This window comes from Pseudorasbora parva, chromosome 1, assembly GCF_024679245.1.
Source record: "Pseudorasbora parva isolate DD20220531a chromosome 1, ASM2467924v1, whole genome shotgun sequence".
Lineage (NCBI taxonomy): Eukaryota > Metazoa > Chordata > Actinopteri > Cypriniformes > Gobionidae > Pseudorasbora > Pseudorasbora parva.
Genome location: NC_090172.1, coordinates 5,865,233 through 5,882,271, shown reverse-complemented (window position 1 = coordinate 5,882,271; position 17,039 = coordinate 5,865,233). Strand labels below are relative to the sequence as shown.

At 37.7% G+C, this 17,039-nt stretch overlaps 1 protein-coding gene across 5 annotated transcripts in view; it reads left to right on the top strand.

Annotated features, from left to right (window-relative positions):
- Positions 1–17,039, top strand: part of dennd5a (DENN/MADD domain containing 5A) — a 99,518-nt gene that overhangs the window by 886 nt on the left and 81,593 nt on the right. The gene's annotated exons all lie outside the window — the stretch shown is intronic.

The following is a 17,039-nucleotide window of genomic DNA, read 5'->3' as shown; positions in this document are numbered from 1 at the left end:
AGTGTTCTAGGGTGACCTTACGAGAGACCATTGATTCTTAAAGGAAACCTGTTAAAATTTGTCCGTATTTTTTTATTATTGGGAAAACTTCTATTATTGGAAAATCAAATTATTTTGGTTAAACTCGAGTTGAGCATTTGTCTAATCCATCCATCTACTTTACAAACATAAAACATAAACCAAAAAAAAAAAAAAGATTGACATTGTTTACCTCTGTTTAACAAGACAGTATAATATATTGCAATATCTATATATTCAAGATGTTTATGTGCTGTTCATTTGTATTTGCGACTTCGTTTTGCGTCATAAACAGTTCTTCCATTTCCAGCAAATTCATCAAAACAAGGTTGCATTATTATGTAATCTGTTCAGACTTTTTCAACCTAACATCTGGATCTGATCAATTCCTTTATCTCCAGTATTCAGTTTTCATACACTACATTGCCAAAAGTTTTAGGATGCCTGCCTTTACACACATGAACTTTAATGACATCCGTAGGGTTTAATTTGGAGTTGAACCACCCTTTGCAGCTATAACCGCTTTAACTCTTTCCGCAAGGTTTAGGAGTGTGTTTATGGGAATTTTTGACCATTCATCTAGAAGTGCATTTGTGATGTCAGGCACTGATGTTGGACGAGAAGGCCTGGCTCACAGTATCTGCTCTAATTCATCCCAAAGGTGTTCAGTCGGGTTGAGGTCAGGACTCTGTGCAGACCAGTCAAGTTTCTCCACACCAAACTTGCTCATCTATGTCTTTATGGACTGACGCTTTGTGCACTGGTGCGCAGTCATGCTGGAACAGGAAGGGGCCTTCCTCAAACTGTTCTCACAAAGTTGGGAGCATGACATTTTCCAAAATGTATTGGTATGCTGAAGCATTAAGAGCTCCTTTCACTAGAACTACGGGGCCAAGAAAAAACAACCCCGCACCATAATCCCCCCTCCACCATACTTTACACTTGGCACAATGCAGCCAGGCAAGTACCGTTCTCTTGGCAACTGCCAAACCCAGACTCATCCATGGGATTGCCAGACAGAGAAGCATTATGAGTCACTCCAGTGAACACGTCTCCACTGCTCTAGAGTCAGTGGCAGCGTGCTGCTTTACACCACTGCATCCTACGCTTTGCATTGCACTTGGTGATGTAAGGCTTGGAAAAGCTGCTCGGCCATGGAAACCCATTCCATGAAGTTCTCTATGCACTGCTCTTGAGCTAATCTGAAGGCCACTAGAAGTTTGGCGGTCTGCACTACTTCGTTTCTGAGTTGTTGTTGTTCCCAATTGCTTCCATATTGATATAATTCCACTAATAGTTGACTGTGGAATATTTAGTAGTGAAGAAATTTCACAAATGGACCTATTATTGATAACGGTACCACGCTTGAGTTCACTGAGCTCCTGAGAGCGACCAATTCTTTCACAAATGTTTGTAGAAGCGTCTGCATGCCTAGTGCTTGATTTATAGGTCTGTCTGTAGCCATGGAAGTGACTGGAATGATTTGGAGGGGTGTCCCAATTCTTCTGACAAATATATTGTATATTCATATATTATATAATATTTTTTCCAAGTACCCTGTTATACAGTGAATCACATACACCATATTCTCATGAAAGGCTTTTTCATTTCGCACGTGCAGTCTTGTAGAGCGAGAGTGCAGATTCAGATTTCCTGTGGGTTTTCGGGCTTCCTCATCTTGCACTTTCTGTTTTGCTAGATCTCCACAGATGTAATCAGAACATCAGTTTCCTCTTAAATTTTCTTGGATCTTTGTGAAAAGGGAGTGCAGGTCCTCCAACAGTGTCAGTGGGTGATAGTTGTGCTGCTCTGTGAACTGCACAATTGGTGTTTTAAATAATATGTGAAAGGTGAAACACTGTCTGTCAGTCACTGAATTGTGTTTGCTAATTTTGAGTTCCTAGAAGAAAAGTAAGATTTTCTGGATGCAGGGCTGATCAAGGGTAGTTTCTGGACCAGTGGTTGGACCCTTCTAACTTTGGCCCCCCAAAAAGGATATCCAAAATAAATACATGCATTAAATTTCACACAGACACATACAATTCAATAAAAAAAAATCATAATCAATTTAAAATTCATAAAAAAGGGAATAAAATTTAGCTGTAATAAAACTGTTGCATATTTTGAGCTTGTTCTAACTGATGCTTCCCAAATCTTTCTTATGACATACAGTGTCATCGTAGGTGCATGGCCACTGTGAGAAACATAATCTAAAAAAGAAAATCACAATGTATGATACATACAGCTGCAAATAAGTATTTGAACCCCTGAGAAAATCAGTGTTAATATTTGGTACAGTAGCCTTTGTTTGAAATTACAGAGGTCAAACGTTTCCTGTAGTTTTTCACCAGGTTTGCACACACTGCAGGAGGGATTTTGGCCCACTCCTCCACACAGATCTTCTCTAGATCAGTCAGGTTTCTGGCCTGTCGCTGAGAAACACGGAGTTTGAGCTCCCTCCAAAGATTCTCTAATGGGTTTAGGTCTGGAGACTGGCTATGCCACGCCAGAAGCTTGATATGCTTCTTACAGAGCCACTCCTTGGTTATCCTGGCTGTGCTTTGGGTCATTGTTATGTTGGAAGACCCAGCCTCGACCCATCTTTAATGCTCTGAGGTTGTTCCCCAATATCTCACAATACATGGCCCCAGACATCATCCCCTTAATACAGTGCAGTCGCCCTGTCCCATGTGCAGAAAAACACCCCCAAAGCATGATGTTACCACCCCCATGCTTCACAGTAGGGATGGTGTTCTTGGGATGGTACTCATCATTCTTCTTCCTCCAAATACGTTTAGTAGAATGATGACCAAAAAATTATATTTTGGTCTCATCTGAGCACATGACTTTCTCCCATGACTCCTCTGGATCATCCAAATGGTCATTGGCAAACTTAAGACAGGCCAAGTAACCTTGGAAATGGTGGTCCCAGCTCTTTTCAGATCATTAACCAGCTCCTCCCGTGCAGTTCTGGGCTGATTTCTCACCTTTCTTAGGATCATTGAGACCCCACGAGGTGAGATCTTGCATGGAGCCCCAGTCCGAGGGAGATTGATAGTCATGTTTAGCTTTTTCCATTTTCTAATGATTGCTCCAACAGTGGACCTTTTTTTCACCAAGTTATCAAATACTTATTTTCCTCACTGTATAACTGGTGACTATTAATGTTCATATTTAAAAAATAATGTGAACACTGAACAGGCAAAAAAAAAAAGAGGATCTGAGCAATAAATCAGAATTGAGGAGAACTAGGGCATGCAGCTGCTCTCTCCCAATAGGAAAAATGTCCTGAACTGCTCTCACACTGGCCATCAAACCATCCTTATCCTTATGTGCATTTTGTTAAAAAGCCTTATTGTACTTTTATGTGTGTAATTGTGCAGCTTTGAGTCACGGAGAAGCATGCTATCATTCATGTCAGTTGAGGGTCAATGCATTGATGAGCAATAAATGATACATTTAGAGATGGTTGTAGTGCAACTGAGCCTGTAGTGAAAGTGACTGGTGTCCATCATGATGTTCCCCCTGGGGAAAAGTGTGATCAATGAAGCCTGTCCCGCAGGAGACCCTCAGGACAAAGAGAGGTCACTGAGATCCTCTGGGGATGACAAAAACACACCAGCTCCCAGAGCAGCATCCAATCGCATTATTGTAGCAAGAGTTTACTGATGCGTTTACTTTTATGTGTAAAAAAAAAAAGATTTAGTTGTTTTAAAATGTTTTAACATGCCCCTATAGTGTAAAAGTACATACACACGTGACTGGGTAACGCTCTTGAGTCTGTGCTGGCCTAGTTAGCTGGGGAATGAAACTGCTAACATGCTGTTTTTAGAGGAAACGAGTCAGTCAAGATGGTTCTTTATCATGCATTTGTAACTGTGATCATGGTTGTACTACAGTGTCATACACACACTAGTAAAATATATATCTGTGTCTGAATAATTTTTGGTTTGACTGTACTGTGTGCAGAACACTATAGTTCATTTATGTAAGTGAGGATAGCAAAATAAAGTCAACTGTGATAAATGATACCCCAACAATTCTTCATACAGTGACTACCAGTAAAATTGATCAAATTGACCAAAATAATTCAGACACTTTGAGCTGAGCTTGTTTTGCTGAAGTGTTTTTTTCTTTCATTTGACCTTTGACACCACAGACTGAACAAAATGAAGCATTGCTTGGTCATTGGTTGAGCTAAACTGGTTTTATCTTATTGTGCTCTTAAATCTAACAACTGATTGGTTGATGCTAATCCATTACACCCCTTTCTATCAAAGTTATCTGACATTATCAAGATGATCTTGAGTTCTAGTCATATTTTATTACCATTTTCTAAACTATATTGAATAGATAATGTGAGAAAAAGTCAAAGGTGTCTTATACATTTTGGTTTGACTATATATGTATTGTATAATATACTAATATCCCTGCTCAATAAAAGTATTAATTTCTTTCAAAAAACAGAGAAAAAATATACGGACCCCAAACTTTTGAATGGTAGTGTAAATTGTTACAAAAGATTTCTTATTCATCAACTCATAACTTTTTATTATTCAGAGAATCCTGAAAAAGTATCACAGGTTATTACAAATATTAAGCTATATCCAAAATTGATAATAAATCCTCATATCAGAATGATTATTCATCAACTCATAACTTAGAGTTTTTATTAGACTTAGAGTTATTCATTATCAGAATGATTTCTGAAGGATCATGTGACACTGAAGACTGGAGTAATGAAGCTGAAAATTCAGCTTTGATCTCAAGAATAAATTATATTTTAAGGTATATGTAAATAGAAAAACATTAGGGGTGTAATGGTACACAAAACTGACAGTTTGGTTTGTACCTCGGTTTTGAAGTCACGGAGAGCAGAGGAGAGAAAACAAAATATAAAATTGCTTTGTTTTTATTAAACAGTGGTTTACTGAACAAATTGTGTTTGTCCTTAAATGAAATCAATTATAGCTAAAAGTTTCTTACATATATTGCTGTAAAGGGAGCCCTTACTTACACATTACTGTAATGTTAAAGGTTAACAACAAAGCCCAGACTATTAAAGTTCAGTTGCTATTTTTATTTTTAATTTTGTATTTTAACACTCAAATAACACACTGTATCCAAACATGAAGCTTCTCTTTTGGCAGTTTTTGCATTAATTTCAACATCTAATTATAAAATGTACTCCATTTCGTTGTTGCAATATAATCATTTATACTCATACACAGACAGATTTATTTAAACATACATTAAATAATCAAGACATCACTAACAGGTTCAGCAGAATATAATGAATATATAGGTTAATATAGTGCATATATTTAGTGAAAGAGTTGATTTCTATAGTGAGCTAACAGCTGTGGACACTAAAGGACTTTTGAGGTAAATGTGATGCTATACAGGACTTTGTCTTTCCGCTGTTGAAACACAGACTGAGCGATTGTACAGCATATGATGCGTTTAAGTAAGTTGTAATGTATCCTGAACCTTAAAGGGGTGGTTGCATGTGATTTCACTTCTTTAACTTTAGTTAGTGTGTAATGTTGCTGCTTGAGCATAAACAATATCTGCAAAGTTACAGCGCTGAAAGTTAAATGCAAACGGAGATATTGTCTTTTAAAGTTATGCCAGTTTATTGACTACAAAAGCAGCCGGTTTGGACTACAACGAGCTTCTTCCCGGGTTGGAGACATCATAATCCTTTGCTAGTCACCACAGATGTGACTTTGCCCGTAATGGTGAGGGGCGTGGCGTTTCCGGACAACCTGTGCTTGGCACTTCAGCCAATAAAAATACAGGACACTACATTTGGCCATCTAACCAATCAAAGACCATTTTGTTTTTCGGAGGGATGGGCTTCATAGAAGCAGAAAGCAAACGAGCCGTTCAAAGGACAGTGGAGACAGCGGTGTGGAATAAAAGGAGAATATAAGAAAAAAATCCCAGAAAAAAAAGTATTAAGACCCCAAGTATTCTGCACCCCGTAAACAAAAAAACACGGAACCACCCCTTTAAGAGATATTAATCCATATTTATTCTTTAGGAAGAGATGATCGGGTTCACTCGCGGACTGCGCCACCTTGAGAGTGATCAGTCACGTCACATTAAAGAGCGACAACACGGCATTTATTGTTTAAATTTCATGATAAAAGAGACAAAATAATTAATGTGTTCGTGTGGGAACTCGGTTTGAAGTGTGTTCGCACTTAAAACAAGCTGACTGTTAATGGTGAAAGACTGCATTCGGTACCGTTCTGAACGGTTTGGTACCAATGTCATGTATGTATGGTACGTATTATTTCATATGTTTCACTGTGTTTGTGTCGTGGCACATGCTTTTTTTGTTTTATTATTTACATTTTATTTTATTTTATTTTTTATAATTTACTTGTTGCTACAAACTGATCGTGTTGCACCCGATGTGAACATGGTGTTCTGTATAAAACAGGTTTGAATTGGTTGTCATGATGCAGTGAGAGCAGAAGGAAAGTCTGTTTTTTTTAATGATCAGCTGCTTTGTCAGCAGTATTTCAGGACACCATACTTGCATTGTTTGCTTTGGTCGATTGTTTACTGAATTTTGTCATTTCAAACAGGCAGAAAATACATCCAGTGCCTTTAAGCTGCTTATGCCTTCCTTATCAGTCTGTTTTCTCAGTTCTTGTTTAAATCTGAAGGGATGCGCTGCACCACATGACCTGAGCTTAAAGGGAAAGTTCAATCAAAAAGGAAAAATCTGTCATTTTCTGTCCGTCACGTTCCTGACTTTCTTTCTTTCTGTGGAACACAAAAGAAGATATTTTGAAATGTGTTGATAACCAAACGTCCATTGTAGAGTCTGTTTTTCAATCTTTTTTCTTCCACAGAAGAAATTGAGTATCCCTTTAATGCATGTTTTGTTGAACCGTTATTTTAGCCGTAGAACATTTGCCTTTTTCCATCAGTTGTATCGATAGGATTCTGACTTTTGAGATAAGTGCTCTGCATGGCCCTGTGAGCGTCCCGTGACCCTTTCCATTGGCGATGGGAATGCTGTGCATTGCTGAAGAGTTATCATGTCTCTTGGCTAGGATACAGAAAATAAGAGCCATTGTCATTCCTTGCATTTCTCTGTTGGGCCAGACGTTTGAGCCTGATTTAGCAGTAATGAAAAACATCCATTAGACTGTTGAAAGTGGGTCACCGTTGCACTCAAGCATGTTTAAGAGCACCTCATTTTTTTCCAGTGAACGTCTGATATGTTGCCCTCCTTAAATTTGTGGTTAAATGAGGTTAAAGCAGAATAAATATTTATCTTGGTGGGTAGAAAAATAAAACTCATTGTATATCTTTAACAGTCAGTCAGTAATGATGCTAAAGTACATAAAACTTGCTTCATTTTGAGACGATTTGCAGTTCATTAAGTCAGATTATGATTCAGTAACTGCTCCAATGGATTCAGTGAGTCAATTCATGGATTTGTCGGACTAAGGGCCAGATTTACTTAACAACTACCAGTGTCTGGTTTAAGACATGGTTTTAGGCGGTAAATAATGGCACAAACACCAGTAAATTGATTAGCACAAACCTTAGTAAATCACCTTCATTATTCATTTAAATTCTCTCCTCCCATAAATACTGCGTCTGAAAGGGAAACTCCTACAAATGATCAGCCGCAAAAATAACCCTGCCCACACCTTTTCAGCGCTAATATTTATCTGCGTGTATTTAGTAAATCCTGACATTTCAACGACGAACAGATTTTGCGCTGGTGGTAAATCTAGCTTTAAATCATTTGAATAATTTTTTTTAATTAGCCCTCTCATCCTCTGTCGTGTTGCTTTTGCATTAAACAGCAGTAGTTTCGTGTGCCAGAACTCTGCAAAGTTTGTGACAAAACCCTCTTTTATTCCCAATGACAGGGCACAGGGTGAGGGCTTCATTAGCATATGCATGAGAGGCCCAGCTTGTAGAGCGTTTTGATTGGCTGGCTCACAGCCTGGGTGCACCATCAGGCCTCGGTACACTGAGGACGGCAGCTGGGCTCGACACACACTCACACACATACCGATTTAAACACCATCCCCTAGGAGTTTCCCATGCACCCCCGACTCTTGAGCTCTTTCTCAATGACATCACTATTAAAGAGCGCTCCTTTGAGCTTTTAGTCATTAATCTAGTGCGTGATAAAGACGTTTCCTTTTTGAACAATTTTTAAGCTTCCTTCTGCATTCAGAAGATAGTAACTAAACAAACATCCATGTAAATTAGGGTCATGAAATTCTGTGATGGAATATCCCGTAAAGTCCTCTTAACTCCATCTAGCACACACAATGTAAAGATGTGTGACTGCTCAATTAGAGCCATTTTGAAGCCGTCCAGCCCTAGCCGTTTCATGCTACACCATGTCTTTACAGAAATTAGCCACAATTGTCTTTAACCCTGTATAGAGTCTATTTGTTCCTGTGTAAAAATGAGCTCATTTCTGTCTTCCTGTTGGAGCAAAGGAACACAGCATTGTTAGCCTGCTTATTTTAACCTTGCATGTTGCTGAATAGCCTGAGGTTGCACTGCAGCAAAAGAGCGGCTGATCTCCATGAGTCTCCAGCTCCAGCATCTCCACTGTGCCAATGCTCTTGATTCATCCTCCTACAATTAAATACCACAACTACACTTGTACTCTTATATTTTAAAAATACCTGCATGCAATTTCAGCTGTAATTACATTTCTGTTGATTATTGACCCTTTCCTTGCCCCTTAAAGGGATAGTCCTCCCAAAAAATGAAAATTCTGTCATTTACTCACCCTCGTGTCGTTCCAAACCCAAACTTTTGTTCATCTTCAGAAAACAAATGAAGATGAAATCTGAGTGGTTTCTGTCAAAAGTTCATAAAGAGATCGTAAAACTAACCCATATGAATTGACCGGTTTAATCCAAATGTACTGAAGAGACTCGATCGCTTTATATGATGAACAGATTGAATTTATATGAACATAAACATTCATCAACTCACACATCAGTTTTGGTAAACGGAAGCTCAAGCATGTTTGCTTGACGCGTGGGAACCAATGAGGTTCATTCTCGTGTTACGGAGCACGTTTGAGCTTTAAATATGGACAAAATTAATTTAATTTTAACACACCCTTAAACCTATCCATGCCACCAAACAACACAAGTGTTTAGCAATAGATCATCAACACAAGAAATAATTCAACTTAACAGTTATTGTTTTTTGATGCAAGTACATTAGCTAGTCACCTATTATAATGTGCGATCAAAAAGGAAAACACTAGCTAGGGTTCTGTCACAAGTTGCAAATTTAACTTATGCGCAAAATTGGAATAAAAGGCATCTTTGAGTGTGTTTCAGACATGCGGGGGTGAAGAGCCTGCATATGTGGGGCTGCTCTCAGCTGTTTGGAGTCGTTTGTTTCCGCAGTGAATTTTCACAGGAAAACGTCATCTGCCATCTGTTACTCCTCTGAAATTAGTTTGCTCTTTTTATTCCCCTTTCTTTGCTACCACATAGATGTAGACTCACTCTTAGAAGAAAAGGTTCTAAATAAAAACTTAAAGGGTTCTTTCAGGCAATTCATAGAACCTTTAGAGGTTTGTTTGATAGGTTTGCTCCAACTGCTCCACTTCAGAAAATGAAATTCGCTGTCCCATTGATCACGGTATTTACACGAGGGTTTTGTTTTTTTGGCAGGAGTGCCTTCCGTCTCTATCATTACGTCCATCATCCGTCTCTGTTTTGTTTTTAGTTTTTTCCCGCGTTGTCACTCGTCATCTGACCTCACACACTAACCTCGCGATGACGGCCGGTGTAGGCTACTGCAGATGGCAGTTATCGTGAGGCTAGAGGCTGGAAATGTTTTTGTTTTTTTACCCTGGTATTATTATTTTTTAATAACGCGATGACGGCCAGTGTAGGCTACTGCAGATAGACTTATCGTGAGGCTAGTTACAGAGCTCAGAATGGAAATGTTTTTGTTTTTTTACTACGGTATCATTATTTTTTAATAATGCAGGTTAAAATACAGGAGATTTACTGGAAAATACTCAAACGCGGGACAGCGGGAAAGAAGGGAAAAATACGTGACTTTCCCGGCCAAAACGGGGTCACTCTCTCTCTCTCTTTCGGCTCCTTGTTCATCCGACGGCATTGTGCTGCAAGGATCAACATTGTGTCATCACATAAACCCCAGTCCAATTATTCATTACCAGAGGCGTACAAGTGATGCATAATCCATCTGCCATTCTTAAATTCCCATTATATTCCTCTGGTTCCTTAGTCAAAAATAAATAAATAATAATAAACAACAATTATCCCAATAGGTTTTTTCTATTGGAGTTTTGATCATTGTAGAAAATAAGACTCTGTGACTCTGTTACACATTTTGTTCATCATGATAGCCTAATCTTCACAAATGAACACAACTTTTATGACTTTTGAATTACTTATTATAACTTTTGAGTTATAATAAGGCTATAAATGAATGAAACGACTTTCACTTCAACGTCACCATCACTATGCTTCATCTTAAATTGAACCGAACACTTAAATTTAAACTATATTACCAATCTGCCCGTTTTGACACTATATGATAATTGAAATTAGCTGGATAACATCAACATTTTCTCCAGAGCGGCTATATGGCAACAGCTTCTTACCTGTTTTGCTATGGGATGTTTGGCAGAACTGACAGAACAGCGGTTTCTTTCCGTTTTTTTCCACCTGTGTTTGTCCTAAAACAACATGTTCATGGTCATCCAGGCGACTGCAACATTGAGGTCGAGGGACTGCATCCTTTAGTCGGATCCTTCGCTGGAAACCAGAATTATCTCACTACCGCTAAACATTACATTTTTTAATTCTTGCACCCAAAGAACAATACAAGTCAACACCATCATGATTAAAAGTTTGCTAAGAGGTATTAAAAGCAAGGCGGCATTTGACTCTGGTTTAGCGTATCCACAGAAGACTGGTGGATGTGGCCTTGGACGGCAACATGCCCATTTCCCAGTGCATTATGGGTGTTGAATTTTTCCTATACACTTTTAAAAATTAAAATAAAATGTGATGAATAACTCATGGCAACATATTTTATATCAACTAAAAATGTTCACTTTCACAAACAGTTGAAATTACTGTACCAGCCATTTGGATTATACTTAATATAATGCAGCAACAAATAATTTTACAGTGTAGTAAGAGAATTGAAAGCTCATTTAGTCTATCAGTAATGAAGGAGTTGCTGCTATTATATTGTGGGGGTGCAGGACCACCACCTGTTTTTTTCAGCCTTTTTCTTGGTGGCTGTTATAAACAGACAAACACATCATTTAACAGTGTACCTATTTGGCAAAAGGGAAGACAGCAGCCTTTTTTCTTTGTGTTCTCTAGTCAGGTACCACTGATTTAAATTAAATAAAAAATTCACTTTGCTACAGCATGGGCTTTATTGAAAGCCCATTTTGCCAGCGGTAAATGCTTACTTGTTTCTGGGTTTTGGCTTACAAAAATACGTCATTCCTGCAGAACTCTATTGAGGTTTCGTGTGTTTCTTTTCCCTGCAGCTGTGTAGATTTCCAGTCACACCTCTATGCCTTTAAAACCATGCTATCGGTTACTGCTGGTACTTCAGGGCCCGTCGCTGCTGGTTCAGATATATTAATGCTGTCTTCCCTGTCTACAGTGGGCATAACTAACACATCCTCCTCCTCACAGAGCTCATGCATTCACATCAGGCTCATGGCCTCTGGCAGTTCTCGGGCCAACAGACGCAAAGCTTTCAGCCACCGAACAGAAGTACTTTAGAAGATAAGGTTCATTTCTTCCCTCTTAGCCTAGAACCATAAAATCAGTTTGTGTAATATGAAGCAAAAAGCATGTTATAGTACAGCTTTCTTCTACATTTATAGCAAATTAAAAGCATTTTTTTGTTCAATAATAAAAACAAAACTATAGTTATAGTCACCATAAAATCTAAATGGACAGATCTTATTATTTTTATGGAATATTCAATTGTTTGATTGATTGATGCATAATTTTAAATCAAAGAAAGAATGTTCCCTTTTAATCTTTAATCAAAATAACGACAATAATCCAATTATCTGATGGACTGAATAATGTCCCACCCTAAAAAAATGTTTTCCCATTCGAGAAGATGCTCTACTGTACAGCACAATAGGGAAGAAAAGATGATCGCAACTTCTCTTTCATGCTGACTATTTTTATTAAATATTTGTAGGGCAGGTAAAATTGGGCCAGACAGAAAAATGGGAGCAATTGTAGCTTTCAATAGCCAAAACACTTTAATGCATGACTGAATGGTTTGTTGAACTACTTATTTTAATGTGGTTGCTTTGGCATCTTTCTGCTTTTCCCCAAATGCAGTAAGAAATAAGGTCTGGTTTGTTTTCTAACACACTGACCTTTCCGAAAACCACTTGGTCTTTTTACGTCAGATAGTGTGTTTTCCCCTCTGCATCATTTCATGGTTTTTTTTTATGGCTCTGATGCTCTTTGTAAAAGTACCAAAGCATTGTTACAGGAGTCATTTAATGGAAACATTTCTAAAGAGATGAATCACTTAATCATTTTTTTTAAACTGACTGATCAGCAGTAGATTGTTTATAGATAAAAAAATAAGAAAACTTTAAAAGTCAAAAGGTTGAGCCGCCGTACCATTGTGGCTATATGTGGGGCGCTGGTGTTTGTTGTGTTTGAATGCCGCCCCTTGTGCTCCTGTATTTCTGCTGTTTATTTTGTTTGCTTTTCACCTTGGCCTTAGTGATCTGTTTGCAGTTCATAATATCTAAAGCTTGTTTGTTGTCGACAAAATGATGAGCGTGTTGTTTTTCATTGGCTTCATCGCCGTTTAGCTCAGCCTCCGTTAAACTCGGGCCTTTTGTGCTGACAGTCCCATGACTGAAACAAATCATGTGTGAGGTGCTGGCAGAGAATTAACAAGGCAGATGAACCATGACAAAGTCTTTTCATTCATCATCAGCGGCTTTTCTCCACTCTCCCCACCTCTGTGTGTGGCACAGCCTCTCAATTCAAGTTTAGGTTATTAGAAAGAACATGGGGACAGATCTGGGGGCTCGTCTGGGATAAGAAACATGGGATAGTCCATCACCTCTTCCACCTGTGGGACCTAGCCCAGATATATTAATATAAGGCTCTTACATTAGAGGAATTAAAACAACCTTTTCCTCAACCAAAATGATGCCTCACCCTACCAAAATGCAGAGGAGATGTGCAATGATTCAGGTTTGACAGTGAGTTCCACGTGGACATGGATGGATACTGGTGATCACAGTATTTTGGTTAAGTGAAATAGATTCATTCAGAATCAGAGCTTCATATGATTATTTTGAGCTAGATATGCTTTTAAAATGATTATTAACAAATGAAATATGTTATGGTTGCCATTTACATACTTTTTATGAGGTGTCTTAGATAAATGGTAGTAAACTGTACAAATAACTGTTCAGTAATGCTGATTTATTTATTTATTATTAAATTGGCTTCAGTTAATGCCAGAATATTACAATCCAGAGTTTTGAGTGACACAGGATTTTCTACATTTTAAGATTTTTTACATTGGAAAAATAGATATTCGGCAAGAAAAATTAAAAGACTTTCATCTTACTCGAATTCTCCCTATAATTATGCTCAAATTTTATTCCAAAACATATACTACACCTTTTTGAGTCCATAAATGGGTTAGAAATGGGTTTCACTCTTAAATGCAGGATAGTTTCGCCAATCATTATTAAATATTCAGGTCTTTAGCGACCCAGATCTAAATCTGACACGGATGAATCTCTACCTTTTGCCGTAATATAAAACTCTACTGATATTGGAGTAACAATTACAGAAGAATAAAATAAAGCATATTTTGTCTTCTGAAAAGATGTTTTATACCATCATCACTATCCCCGTCAAAGTACATTCAGCATTTGAGTCATATTCCCGATCTCATATTCTCAAAACAATCATTTTCAACATCTTCAAAATCAAAATTTTGATCGCTGACAGCTTCTTCACCCGATCCATCATCAAGTGACAGTGACACTAATATTTGACTGCGTTCAATATCAATACATGAAAAATATATCAAGTTTTGCTGATGATTCTTTCTATTCTTTTGTTTTCTGTCTGCGGTAACTAAGAGTGAAACATCACTTCATCATTATTATTTTTTTCTTGTTATATTGTTTATAATTAATTGATTGAGAGAATACTAAGAAGGTTGATAGCTTACTTTTAAAAAATGAACTGAGAGGAGGGTAGTGAATGATGTCCTGGGTCGCTAAAGACCCGAGGTATGCATTTAAGGGTTAAATGCGAATCTTGGGATGGCCATATTTGGGACTTCAAATATACTTCAAATTTTCTATAAATTATTGGTCCATCTTAGCCTGACGTGGCCATACTGAATTCTAGTCAGAATATGAGTCTGATGCTCCATTGGGCTGTGATTATGGGGTGTGTTTCAACTGAACCAGTACAGACATCAATTGGATAGACCTACAACCAATCAGAGCAACGAAGCGACGCATTGTCAAATGTCAACAGAGCTCAACTGCACTGCGTTGCCAAGTCCGCGTTTTTTCCGCGGGTTGTTTTCTATGTCCGCGGGTTGAAGCGACTATAGACCCATGAGTGCGAATTTTAGCAGCAACCTTGCCAAAATAACACACAATTTACCCCCCAAATGCCATTTTTCCCCTGTGGAACCCCCCGAGAAGTTTAGAGCTAGTAGTTGGCGGGTTTTGTTGTAAAAACTTGGCAACCCCGTCTGCACGCACGCTGAAATCAGGCTGGCAAATACGATCTTTGCTGGTGTTGTAAAAAAATCATTTAATGATACACAGAGTACTTACCCAACATGATCATCATTTCTGAGAGAAATTGTGAAGGTGAATGCAGATACACAAGCTCTCCATTTAGGATTCGAAAAAATATAATCCAAGCCCCTTTGATGACGTGATGATTACGTTACTGTTGATCATCTGTCCGTCATCGTCTAAAGCCCTCCCTGATGATTTCATTAGTCCGAACAGTTTCTGTTCGGGGATAATTACTCCTCTATGGATCGAGGCCAGACCGAACTGCCTGACCTAAAAATATTGTGGGCGGGGCTAAGTTCGGCTGGCATCCAGGCTAGGTCCATCTATTATTCTTAAATAAATGTCAAACAGCTTTCACATTAAATCTTACCCTTCATTCAGCAGGAAAACATCTTGTTTGGGTCTTCTGAAAGCAGATACTTAATAGCATCCTCATAATAACTGAGGTCAATCATTTCTTCGTGAAGGTCATAATGAATAACAAATGTGCTAGAATCTGTTATTTCACTTAGAAGAAGAGTTTTTTTTGTTTTTTTAAGATAAATGCTTTTTCTCTTTGCTATTTCATGTACTGGGAGTTAAAAACTAAATAATGTTTTATTAATTGAATCATTTGACTATCCACACATAAAGCTTTTAACATCAGCCTTGGCGTTTGCTTCACTTGGCGCATTATATAATGTTTCCTTAAGGGTTTAAACATTAAATCTCTTACTCTAATATCTCATATTTATGTCTTTTACAGATATTATACAGATGTCAAGTGCAAAGAGAAAAATAACTTGCATGGATGACAGATCAGAAACATTAATAAAGAACAGAATAAAATCCATAATTTAACAATACACGACATATTGTAGTATGCTGTCATATGGTCATTATGTGGTTCCTGTTAGTTTGAAGCGGACAGTGTTTAAACAGCCCAGAAGCCCCTTTGTGTTTGTGTTGTTTAATTCCACACATTCCTGGCCTTATTTCTGACCCGTAAAACTACCGGATCTGATTTGTTGCTCGTCCTTTAAAGGCCACACATCTATCAACTCCCCAAACACACGCCGTCTCTGAAGATCTGTGACAAATAAACACGTTCTTGCCCTCCGCTCAAACCTGAACACATTCCTCAGGGAAATATCCTTCAGAGACACGTCTTTTCTTGATGTATCAAGGCTGTGTTCATTCATTGTCTAAGGCAGGTTAACAGATCTTCAATTGTCCCTGATATGGAAGCTCAAGAGTTTTAGTGTGTGGGCAGCAGACGTGACGAAAACACCGGTGACATTCATGCACACACACACACACACACACACACACACACACCAACCGCCTTCAGTCTCCGTTGTTTCAACATGCTGCTGTGTCTAATGTGTGTGACAGCGAGCAGAACCTCACATAAGCACAATTACAAACGGTGTATATCTCTGACCAGAAAAGAGAGCTAACATCGCTACAGCAATAGGCAGAATAAAACAGTTTAGACAATTTTAACTTGACATATTACCGGTATGCAACATATCACTGATGTCAATAAGTTTTTTCTTAAAGGTCATAATGAGAATTAAGAAGCCTGTTATTTTACTTTTTATTTCTGCCCCCTTCCCCCTAGCTACAGTACCTGTCAAAAAAAAAAGGTTTTTGAAAGAAGTCTCTTCTGCTCGCTACGGCTGCATTTATTTAATCAAAAATACAGTAAAAACAGTAATATTGTGAAATATTATTACAATTTAAAATTATTTAAATTTATTTAAAATAATTGTTTTTTATTTTAATATAATTAAAAATATAATTTATTCCTGTGATCAAAGCTGTATTTTCAGCATCATTTCTCCAGTCTTCAGTGTCACATGATCCTTCGGAAATCTTCTAATATGATGATTTACTGCCTAAAAAAAAAAATAGTTTTGCTGCTTAACATTTTTGTTTGTAGTAACAATGATACAATTCAAACATTTCTGCTAAGATTTAATGGTAACACTTTACTATAAGGTTTCATTAGTTTACACAAACTAACAATGACCTGCACATCTTTGTTTTTCGATTTGAACATTTATTAATACATTATTAAAATCAAAAGTTGTATTTGTTAACATTAGTTAATGCCCTGTGAAGTAACATGAACAAACAATGAACAGCTGTATTTTTATTAACTAACGTTAAAGATGAACAAATACAGTAT